This window comes from Grammomys surdaster, unplaced genomic scaffold (genome assembly GCF_004785775.1).
Source record: "Grammomys surdaster isolate TR1022 unplaced genomic scaffold, NIH_TR_1.0 125928, whole genome shotgun sequence".
Lineage (NCBI taxonomy): Eukaryota > Metazoa > Chordata > Mammalia > Rodentia > Muridae > Grammomys > Grammomys surdaster.
In genome coordinates this window covers 1421785-1434176 of record NW_021620751.1, presented here as the reverse complement: position 1 = coordinate 1434176, position 12392 = coordinate 1421785, and positions in this window count along the sequence as shown.

Here is a 12392-nt window from a genome sequence, read left to right as displayed (position 1 = left end):
AACAGCAAAAGTTGTTTAAACCTAATTGAACACTTTGCTTAGCCTTTAAACTTATTGGCCACACTCACTCAGGCAATTATTTCTGGTGGGCTATGTTTAACTCGAGCTGTGAAGGACACAGTTGGTTACTAATCAGTACATTCTGTGGTTGTTCTCTGAATGGTTTGTTGTTGTTGTTGTTTAACTTTCTCCATGCTATCAGGAACAGCCTGACCAGCGGGGTGGTTGTGTTTCTAATTGCCCTTTCTGTTCCCTTGGTTGTTATGGCGAATTTGTCAGGGTGGTCTCACAGACTCAGATGAAGTTACCTGAGAGGAGACATTTGAGTGGCATAAGGACCTCTCTTTAACAGAATGTGATTTAGAATGAAGAAGTAAATGGAGGTAAAAACCCTACTGGAGTTATTACTGAGCCCGCAGATACTAATTTGTTTTATCTCAATTTAGATATGATACCAACAAGCTTACTAACTTGGTTTCTAGCACACGCAAGAAATAGCAGCAGTAAGAGAGACACATGCTAGCAAGAACATGTGATATGAAGAAGCCACCGAGTAACAGCCTGAGAAGCTGAAATAGAGCTGGTGGGGTATGCATGCCTGGAATTCCAGCTACTTAGGACGCCTGAGGCAGGATCACATGTTCCAGGACAACCTGGACAGCTTAGAGAGACACTGTCTACAGATGAACAAAGAACTGGCAGTATATAGTTCAGTGGTGCTTGGCTAGCATATGTGCATGTGGGGCTGTAGCTAGCGTATGGGCGTGGGTCCTGCTGGGCCGAGTTGTGGTTCCCGTGCATCTGTCACCTAAGACAGCGGCTCAGAGGGCAGAAGCATAGGAATTTGACTGAGTTTACTCCATGCGGGCGCTGGTGGATGTTGAACTTGGAGAAGTTGCAGAACTCTGCTCCGGGTGTCGGGAAGATCACAGTCTGAGACTCTCGGGGGCAGAGCTCTTGGGTGGGGACCCCCAGGCAAGAAAGCGTGCGGGGATCGACTGGTCTCAGACTCCTGGGCTCCCAGGCGCTGTTGAGAGCCACAGAAGAGTTGAGACTGGGGGGGGGGGGTGTCTGGGCTAGACCGACCGGAAGCAGAAGGGGACGAGGGAGAGAAGCTCCTGTGGCACCCCGAGGGGTGGATGAGACTCTTGGTCACGACTCACTTGGCTGGGTCACAGCTGACTCTGCTAGCTTGCTTGATTTGGAGGTCTCTGTGGCTGGAACACAGAGAGGTCCTCTGGCAGGAGATTAGGCAGCGGCTCATTGGTTGAAGGCTCCCTCTATGGTTCTCCACAGCGGGCCCCAAAGACATGAGGAAGTCCATGGTTTTTTGAAAGGTTTATTGTCATGGCGGAAAGTGGATGAAGCTGTACCCCCGTGTACTCAGGGTGGGCCTGAGGTTATATATCTTTTGTAAGGAGGAGGGGTCTGGAAAGGAATGTTTAATTGGCTTCGCCCTCTGGCCTTTAGGTATCTCATTAAAATGGAGATCTCTTGAGGCTCTGCGGCCTGTAGTCACACCCTCTAACTGTGCTATGTGACCAAAGGCCACAAACCTTTCTTTGGGAGGGGCTATGGATAAGTGAAAGGAACCAGGGCCCAGGAGCAAGGTCGAACTCCTATCATCCCATTAGGGTCACTGGGGTTCAAAGCAGACTCAACTGGGTACCCTACTGCCTCTCACAGCCCACCACCCCACAACAAAACACCAAGAAAAAATAAGAGGTTCTGATTGCAATCTGAATAGCCCCCATAGGCTTGGGTTTTGAGTACTCAGACTCCAGCTTATGGCACTGTTTTAAAGGCTGTGGAGTCTTTATGACATAGGGCTGGCTGCTGGAAATGACCCCTGAAGCAGAGCTTAGGCTTGTTTCTGGTTCTGAGCTAGTTCTCTCTGCTTTCTGTCCTATACTTCTGCTACCTTGAACTCCTGTGCCTTCCCCACGTGATAGACTGAAACTCTGACAACTCCCCACTATGCACCGTTGTTCCCATGAGTCATTTCTTTTTCAAGTATTTTGTCACAGCAGTGATTACAGTGGCTGAGATGCCATAGCAGATGTATGAAGACAGCATACTGAGTTGGAACATCCCACAAGCTTACTGAGGCATCAGCTTTACCTTCCTTACAGGCGATCTATGGAGAGAGCTTTTGGAGCCGCTTGGCAGCAATCTGTCATTGGGCCATGACAAGGAAGTAAGTTCAGGCAGGAATCTAAATTTTAGGCTAGAACAAAGAAGTAGACTTCAGTCATGAATACAACTTTGGGCTAGGACAGGGAAGTAGGCTCACATATTTTGGTTATCCTGATAAGCCCTTAGAAACAGTGATCATGGGACTTTGTTTATTGCCTTTCTTGCTCCTTGACTATTTGCATCTATTGTATTGCTAGTTCCTCGACCTAGAACTGACCTTGTCTTGCGACATAATCCAGCTGAAACAAAGGACAGGTTCCCTGGGCTTTCCCTATATATACAAGTGCTGAATGTTAAACTTTGAGCCTTGATCAGAGAACTTTGTCTTGGCTTCATGCTTCTCTCACCCCTCCATCTCTTTTTCATTTCCAGTCCTTCTTTCAGGTGAACCCAGTTCGTCCGTGGCCACTGGCGGCTACAGTGATCTTAGTTTATCTAACTACAAAATAGAGATAGTAATGACTTTCCTAACATAGTGGTAAATCAAATAAAAACAAAACAGTGCCTTAACCTAGGAAGTGTTTAACACAGGTTGGTTTTCTTTTATTAATTGTTACTAATACAAGTTATGTCAACCTAGGAAAGTTGCTTAATCCCTCTGGAAGCCATTACTCTATTTTATAGCACGTGATTGTGACAGAAAAACTCAGTAAGAATATATAAAAATCATTTCAAGCTGTTATATATCCAGTATATTTTAAATAATTTTAAAATAAATACTATTTATTTTTTAATTTTATTTTATTATTTTATTTTATTTTCTGGTTTTTCTAGACAAGGTTTCTCTGTGTAGCACTGGCTGTCCTGGAACTCACTCTGTAGACCAGGCTGGCCTCAAACTCAGAAATCCGCCTTCCTCTGCCTCTTAAGTGCTGGGATTACAGGCGTGCACCACCACTGCCTGGCCTAAATAAATACTTTTAAAGATTATTTTATCTTATTTTATGTGCATAGTGTCAGGTCCCCTGGAACTAGAGTTACAGACAGTTGCAAGGTACCATGTGGGTGACACAAATCAAACCTGGGTTCCCTGGAAGAGTAGCCAGTGTTCTTCCATACTGAGCTCCAGGCCCCTCAGAAATTCATTGTGTTTTTAAAAGAATATTATCATAGATGAAATAGAAAAAAGCTGAAGGAAATTATCAAATGATCTTAAGTTGTCAAAAGCATGCTTCATGCTTAACTAACTTATTCTCTACAAACAAACTTTTTCTAAGAAACCTCAGTGTGTTCTCTGCTAATCTAAGCCTTGCTGGCCTGATACCTGTCAGGACTTCTCATTATATAAAATACTTTAAGTACAACCCTATAAATACCATAATCTATTAGAGAAGGAAAGAGAGTAGTGTGAGTGGATCATGTGCAGGAATTATTGTTGATTTCTATGGTCACTCCAAGTTCAGAAAGGAGAATGGAGGCAGATCTGGCCAAGGTACATTGTATATATGCATGAGATTGTCAAGGAATAAGAAACCCACACACTCACAAATACGTGCGCGTGGGCACACACATGCACACGTGAACATGCATGCTTGCACATTTACATGCACCCACATACAAGCATACACACACACTAATAATAATAATAATAATAATAACAACAACTTTTTCCCATGGGCCAGTGAGATGTGTCAGCATGGAAGACGTTTGTCATCAAGCCTAACGACTTTAGTCGTCACAGTTCACATCACAGAAGGAGAGCATTGACTACCACAGCTGTCCTCTGACTCTACATGTGTGCCATGACACTCACATGCACATCCACGGTGTACGTACAAACAATACATAAATAAGACTCAGAAAGCATTTGCCCCTTCCTATGGGTCTGATAGCGTTCCGGATGGCTATGGAGAGTCTGTTTTCTGCTGCTGTAACAGAATGCTACGGGCTGGGTAACTTATAAACAATAGAAGCTTTTTTAGCTTACATCATGGAAGTCTGGGAAATTCAAGTCATAATGCAGCAGAAGATCAAGTGAGGACAGTCAGGACAGAAAAGAAATGCAGCTAGACCTGTCCTGTTACCAGGAACTCAGTCCTACCCCAGTGGCCTCACTTCATGAACAAGGGTGGAGTCTCCTTACCCAATCACCGCTTAAAGGTTCCCACCTCTTAAAATTGTTACAGTGGAACAAAATGATAACATTAGATTCAGAGGGAACTTCTAGACCATATCAGCAGGGCTTGGGAAATGATGATAGACACAGGTAGGAACCGAGGATGATACGGAAAAGACAGGCAACTAAGAAAATAAGAAGAGGCCGGGCAGTGGTGGCGCACGCTTTTAATCCCAGCACTTGGGAGGCAGAGGCAGGCCGATTTCTGAGTTCGAGAGTTCAAGGCTAGCCTGGTCTACAGAGTGACTTCCAGGACAGCCAGGGCTACACAGAGAAACCCTGTCTCCAAAAAAAAGAAAAAAAAAAAAAAGAAAATAAGAAGAAGCAGGTCGTGGTGGCAGGTACATTTAATTGTGGCTCTCAGAGGCAGGCAGAGCTCCATGAGTTCAAGGCCAGCCTAGTCTACAGAGTGCCTAATTAGTTAATCAGTGCATTCTGAGCACTTACTTTCCTACCCTGTCTTCCTTCCCCATCAATGACTCCTCCCCCCTCTCACTTTCATGCCTTCTTGTTTTGGTTTTTATTTTATTTTGTGACCCATTTTATTTACCAGAACAGTACCGCTGAGCCCGGGCACAGAGCTATCCACTGGTGCATAGGATACTTACAAGTGACTATACCTCTGAAGACAATGGGAGGGGACTTTTACTAGGGCAATCATGGGGACTCAGTAGCCCAGGCTGGCCTGTAATTCCTTAAGTAGCACAGGCTAGCCTTGACCACATAAAGACATAAATTTGGATCCCTAGCACCCACATAAAAGGCAGAGCATGGTAGTACCTGCCTGTTATCCCAGCTCTAAGGAAGTAGAGATAGAGGGTCTCTGGGGGAGGTGGGTGGTGGGATGGCACTTGTATCCAGACGGAGCAGTGAGGTCCAGTTTCAGCGACACAGCCTGTGTCCTAGAATAAAGCAGACAGTAACTGAGGAAGAGACAGATGTCAACATATGCATATGGGTACCATACACATACATATATGCATCTGCGCAATTACGCATACACACAAAATTCCATAGTTAATATTCTTCACTGTTGTTGGGAGCATAGCCTGAACGTCCCTGCACCCACAGATTTCCAGAGAAACCAGGAATGTTAAGCATGCGGGATTGTCTTTCCAATGGGATAGATGAAAGTCCTGTTCTTCCATTAGAAACTTTAGATTTGGAAGTGATGAACAACTTGGTGATCTGTGTGTGTTATCTGTTGGGCCAGGCCATAGCAAGCTCCAAGGATCAAGACCAGAGATACCTAGATTTCTAAGTGACCCTTATAGCCAGCGGCTCTCACAAGCTTCCACAACCAAGACCAGAGGTGGCTAATAGCCAAAAGATCTCTGCTCTATCAGTATGACCAAGAGCCTCAGGCCCTCAAACTAGTACAGGTAGCTTGTCTCTAGAGCCCATCTTCTTGGAAGAAATGACACTGCCCTGGGTTGAGTTTCGATATAATTAAGCTCCCTTGTGCACCGGGAATTGTATTACATCACCGTGTATGCAATCTGCAGGGACCCACTCACATTATTAACAATATATCTGTTTATCAAATTTATTGATATGTGGTATGAATATCTTTATAGATTCTAGATTATGTTAAATTAGGAAAAATCTTTTTTTCCTAACGAGATTAAGATTATTGAAAAGTCTCTTCAAAGTGAGGACTTGACTCAATAATTGTTTACTCGGCATGGATGAGGCCCTAGCTTTCATCTCCAGAGAACACACACACACACACACACACACACACACACTCAATTTTATTTTTTTTGTTGTTTTTTCAAGACAGGGTCTCACTTTATAACCCAGGCTGAGTTGTAATGCTTTAAGTTGCTCAGGGTGACCTTGAACTCCTGGCAACCCTCTTACCTCAGGTCGGAAACTGCTCACATTACAGATGTGACTCGCCATGACCTGCTGTTTTCCCTCTTCTGTTCTCTCCAGTGTCTTACTTTTCTTTCAGGTGTTCAAAGACTGTAACTTTATATGACTCCTTTCTCCCCACACTCCTCACTTCCAGAGTTGTCCTGGCCAAGTTTGTCCATTTCAACTTTCTTGATAATTCTATCTTTAAAACTATTTTAAATTAAACTTCACATTGGGCAGACACACACACAGGTCTGATTCATCCCATCCCCCTTGCTGGTCCCTTCCCTCTCCCTCAAATAATTTCCCTTCTGTTTTCATGTCACATGTCACTTGTCTTTTTTTTCTCCCTTTTTTTTCTGTTTATCTTTTCTCATTCATGGTCCCCATTCTCTCCTTCCTTCTTTCCTTCCTTCCTTCCTTCCTTCCTTCCTTCCTTCAATAAAAATGTTTTATTGGATATGAAACAAGGGGCAGTGGGTTGTGCAGTAACTAGAGTACCACCTGTAGCCCCTTCCGACTACACACACACACACACACACACACACACACACACGAAGAGAGAGAGAGAGAGGTATTATCTGTCTCATATATAAATTAAAACGTAGGATCCACATGTGAGAAAACAGGTGGTGTTTGGTGCCCTGGGTTGGGTTTATTTTGCTTGGTATAATGATCTTCAGTTTCATATATGTTTTTGGAAATGTCAACATTTCATTTGTCTTTATCTCCCCCCCCCCATAATTCAATTGTGTCTTAGGCCCACGTGTTCTTCACTCATCCGTTGCTGAGCATCTAGGTTGCCTCCTTTCCCAGCTACCGTGATCCGGGCAGCAGTAATCACCCAGGTGCACGTGATTCTGTGCTGTGTTGACTTGGGCTCTGTGTGTATATGCAGGAGTGGTACAGTTGGGTCTTCAAATAGTTCTATTTTTAGTTTTTTGGTAGACATTCACACTGATTCTCACAGAGGCTGGGCCAGTTTACTTTGCCACCAGCAGTGTAGAAGAGTTTCTTTTCACACATCCTTACCAGCATTTTCTTTTTCTTTCTTTAAAACAAAACAAAACCCCAAAAAAACAATCCTACCCTATGCTATGCTTGTTGGGTAAAGGATTACATTAATTTATGCTTGCTTTGTTTGCAAAATAACAGGGATATTTTGTTCCAAGTGAGTGGACAGTTCAGATTAGGAAGGAATTGTTGATGAGGTTGACAGCAGCTAATTATGGCATCCTTTTGTTGTTTGAAGACAAGCACATGATACTCTGGGTCCTTGAGCCTCAGCATCACAGATGCTGGGATCCCAGGTATGTGTGCCATACCCTATTACAGAGCACTTTTTTTTTTTTTTTTTTTTTTTGGTTTTTCGAGACAGGGTTTCTCTGTGTAGCTCTGGCTGTCCTGGAACTCACTCTGTAGACCAGGCTGGCCTCGAACTCAGAAATCCGCCTGCCTCTGCCTCTCAAGTGCTGGGATTAAAGGCGTGCGCCACCACTGCCCGCCACACTAATATTTTCGCACAGTGCTTTCTCACTTATTTAAATCAATGCTTTTTTTTTTTAAACACGAAATGATTCACATTGATTTTGAAAAACATTTGTGGCCGAGACCAAGAACAGTCTCTCCCACCAGCTAGTCAGTTATCTCTGATGTTCCCCTACCCTCAAATTATGAGTTATCAGTCAAGCCATTCATCTTTATCATCCTGTCAGTTTTAATGACAAATGCCTAAATAACCTCACAGTTGGTAGCAGGACAGAAGAAACTAAAAGCACCTGACCTAACTAAAGCCGATGAGGTCAGAGCACAGCTATACTCTTAACTCGGTGGTTAAGTTCTCCTTGAGTCTAGCTAACATGATTCATCACATCTCTGTGAGACAATTTTGGCACTACTCAAGCATTACTTTCAACATTTCTTTGACATTTTTCTTCTCATTGATCTATGAACGTTGATACAACAACCCTTATGAATGATGTAGTTAAACAGAATTGTTACTCTTTGAGAAGGGGCCTTCCAAGGAAAGATACTTTATAACTATGTATTTGTTGCCAAGGTGAGTTCCAGCTTATTATCTCATTTAATCTATCCACGGTAGCCAATAAACTCCAGAGATAAAGCTGAGTAAACTGGGGCTGAGCATTCACTGTTGACCTGGAATGACTTCAGGCTTGCCTGCAGACAAATGATCAATACACATGAAATAAGAATAATAAATTAAAATTTTTTTATTTCTTTAAAAATTTGGGGAGATTTTCTTTTTATTTTATGTATGTGAGTATTTGCTTGAATGCGTGTATGAATACCATGTGTGTGCAGTACCCAAATATGTAGTGGCATATTTTCCCCGGAAAGTTGGGAGGAGCTAAGGTGGGAGGAGTAAGGAGAGGAAGAGGAGGAGTAAGGAGAGGAAGAAGAGAAGGAGGGGAGGAGCTAGGGGATAGAGATGGAAAAGGATGGAAAACCACGAATGTACCGGGAGCAATCCTGGGTAACAACTTATATCTAGGTTAGTTAATTGGCTAACACCTCTAATTATGTGAGCATCCTGTTAATTTAGCATTGCCAAACATATAAAGCCTTTGATTAATCTTTAAGCATTAAAGTCTCATTCCTACTGGCCCCGAGTGGATGGCGGGATGGTCTGGCCTCAGCCCAACCTTGTGCAGACAGTGTGGAAGATTGGCAGAGCCATATCCCACACTAGCATCTTGTGGGTGGCAGGCCCGGTGTCTCAGGCCGCCTGAGCCAGCAGCCTGAGCCGCAGCAGCGAGAACACGCCGCTGCTCGTGACCTCAGGCCTAACCTAGTGGAGAACATGGTGGCTCCGTAATGACAAGCCAGTTTGGGTGCCGCCGTTTTAAATATCTCTCGCAACACAAACAGACCTGAAGAGGGTGTCAGCTCACCTGGAACTGGAGTTGCAGATGCTTGTGAACTGCCATGTGGGTGCTGACAGCTGAACCTAGATCCTCTGGAACTTCAGTACATTTTCTTAACTGCTACTCCATCTCTTGAGACTTCTACTTTTTTTTTCCTTAAAACATCATTAGAGAAGAAAACAGAGTGAAATAAAATTTAAATGAATTTCATGTATTTATCAGCCCTTCACTTTAAAGTTTGAATGCTTTTAGTTTTGCTAGGAAACTTTGAGTCTATTAATAACTATCTATAAATAGTAAATTTTTATTTTTAGAGTTACTTTTCAAATAGCATTTACTTAGAACAGATTTTCCAGCTTCAGGTATTCCCATAATAATCTTAGGTTTTTATCTTCTTAAAGTAGGACTTCCATCTAAAATTTTCCTTTAAATAAGTAGTTCTCCAAATGAGTTGGATTTTCTGCCCCTTAGATGTAGTGGTGAATTGTGAATCTGCTTTGGGTGATCGTGCTTCTAGCCACCCAGCAAAGCTCTCTGGATTTGCAAACGGAACACATACATATGCAGCGTTATTGCAGTATGCCTTGCTAGCTCAATGACTGGGCACTTCCGGACTGCCCCACAGCTAGCACACACTTTCCTCCTCTCTGCTTCCGGGTCAGGGTGATTCTCCTAAAAGTCCCACTTCTTTCATTTTGCCCAGCCGTTGGCCATTTGGCTCTTTATCGATTAATCAAAAACCAATTGGGGACAGGGACCCTCAGCGTCTGGACATGGAGATTTCCGTGTGGTTTTTGGGAGCCTAAGACAAAGCATTAGAACCAATCCCCCACACCTAGAGACATTGGCAATGTCTATGAATATTTTTGTTGTTTTATAACGGAGATGAGAGGTGAGAGAGACATACGTGCCAGTTGGCTAGAGAGCAGAGATGCTTTTCTCCTGGAAGCGGCCTTGGTCATGGTATTCTGGTCATGGTATCACAGAAACAGAAAAGTAACTGATAACTCCCCTATCCACTGCCTCTGACTTTCTTCCTACTCCCTGGTCCATGATGGCCCCTGAGTCTCAGAGGCGGGGTTGATAAACAGTGTCCTGTTCAATAAGGTAAAATTTAAAAGAACTTTCTTGCTATGCGGTTTAATGTTATATGATGCTTTTTTTTTTCCCCACTTAAAGCCAGATTCTTCAATACTAAGATAGATACCCTCGATGAGATAGATTCTAAGTGAGCTAAACAGTCTTAGATACAAAGTCTGGATCTGCTGCTTACTAGGTTAAACATCAGATAGGATTAGATTTTCTTATCATAAAACCAAGATAATATCATCTGTATTACAGGGTTGTGGTGGGAATTAAATGAGAAGATAGAGTGTGGCAGAAATTACATGCAGATCACACAAAAAAAATATTTCCTGAAGACTCTGGGGTTCTCTTCCCAATGTTGGCCCATGTTCTCATGTGCTTCAACGGTTACGTAAAGTCTCTTTGAGAAGCTGTGGCCAAACAGCTTAGAATAGCATAGGGAACAAAGAGCTGCTTTCAGTCCTGTCCAGAGTAACCACACAGTCCTCCCTGGAGGGACCAGTGTTCGGCTTCAAGAGGGATGCAGATGATCCTGAGAAAACTTAAGCAAATAATAAGCAAGAGAACCCTGTGACAGTTACTGTGATCGATGGTAATTTATTCTTTCTCGAGATTGTCAGAGAGAGTAAAGAGACAGGGAGAATGGGGAGGCTATGTTCATAGAACAAAGCTAGCTGCAGGTCCGTCTTAATGTCTATACACAGATTGCTCCTTTGCCTTTAGGTGACCCATTTGTGCATACAACCATTGATGCTGCAACTATTCTCAGTATCACCTATGAGATCTGGGTGTGTGATTCTGTGTTACCATCTAAGGATTAATTTATTTTTATTCTATGTATATGAGTGCTGGCTTGCACGTATGTATGTGTGTGTACCACATGCACTGCATGCCTGGTTCCCACAGAAGAGGACATCAGTCCTCTGAGGAGTTACAGATGACCTAAGTGGCCATGTGCATGTTGGGAATTGAACCTAGGTCCTCTGGAAGAGAAGCAATGCTCCTAACTGCTGAGACTTTTTAAAACCTGAGACTCAGATTTCAATTTCATAATTAAAGATAATTAAAATGCAAAGACATTTAGGAGTTTACACACTATTTAAATAAAAAATTTCCCTTGTAGAACATAAATTTGCTGGGGACATTTCATTTACACTCTATACTCTATATCTCCAGTGTTTACCTATTTAACTATCATACGGTAATGTATATATAACTATATGTTATACAAACACACACATACACACACACACACACACACACACACACACACAAAACCTAAGTAACTATCATATAGTTAATATTTTAAGAAATATTTCCCAGCACTCAGGAACTAGAGGCAGGCAGATAGCTGTGAGTTTGAGGCCAGCCTGTTTTGCATAGTGATATCAAGCCCAGCCGGGTCTGCATAGTGAGAAACCCAGTCTTGGGGAAAGGGGATGTAAAGAAAGAAAACTAAATATTCTCTGAGATATGGCTATGGATGCAACAGTAGCAATAATATTACCAGGAAATCCACCACTTCCTGACTGAATTTATGGCCCACAACATAAGAGACACATAATCTGGTACTGTATATCTGACCAAGAAGCTATGATTGAGGGCTGGTGAGATGGCTCAGCGGTTAAGAGCACTGACTGTTCTTCCAGAGGTCCTGAGTTCAAATCCAGTAACCATATCGTGGCTCACAACCATCTGCAATGAGATCTGATTCCTTCATATGGGTGTCTCAAGACAGTGTACTTACATATAATAAATAAAAAATCTTTGGGCCAGAGCGAGTGGGGGCCGGATCAAGAGGGAGAAGGGGAGAGGAAAAAGAAAAGATACTAGGAATTGAAGGAAGTGATCATTAAAAAAAAGAAGAAGAAGCTATGGTTGAGGAGCTTACAGCTCTCAGGGGTTAACTTACTACCACTGTCTGGCTAAGTGAACACAGTATCAAACTGCCTTTTACATTTGTATTTCTGTACCCGTCCACTCGTACACGTCTCAGACCTTCTCAGAGAAGTTTCTTCATGCAGTGAATGCTGGTTAATAGAGAAAGTCACAACTAGTTAAAGCATAAGGAATGAGTGTTAGTGGAGCGCTCAGCCATAAATGTGACCTACGTATCAGCACACATGCATGTATATGCCCGCACACGTGCACACACAGCACACACGCGCACCTACCAATGCAAAAACTCCCCCATTCACGCATGCACGCATGCACGCACGCACGCATGCACGCACGCACGCATGCACGCA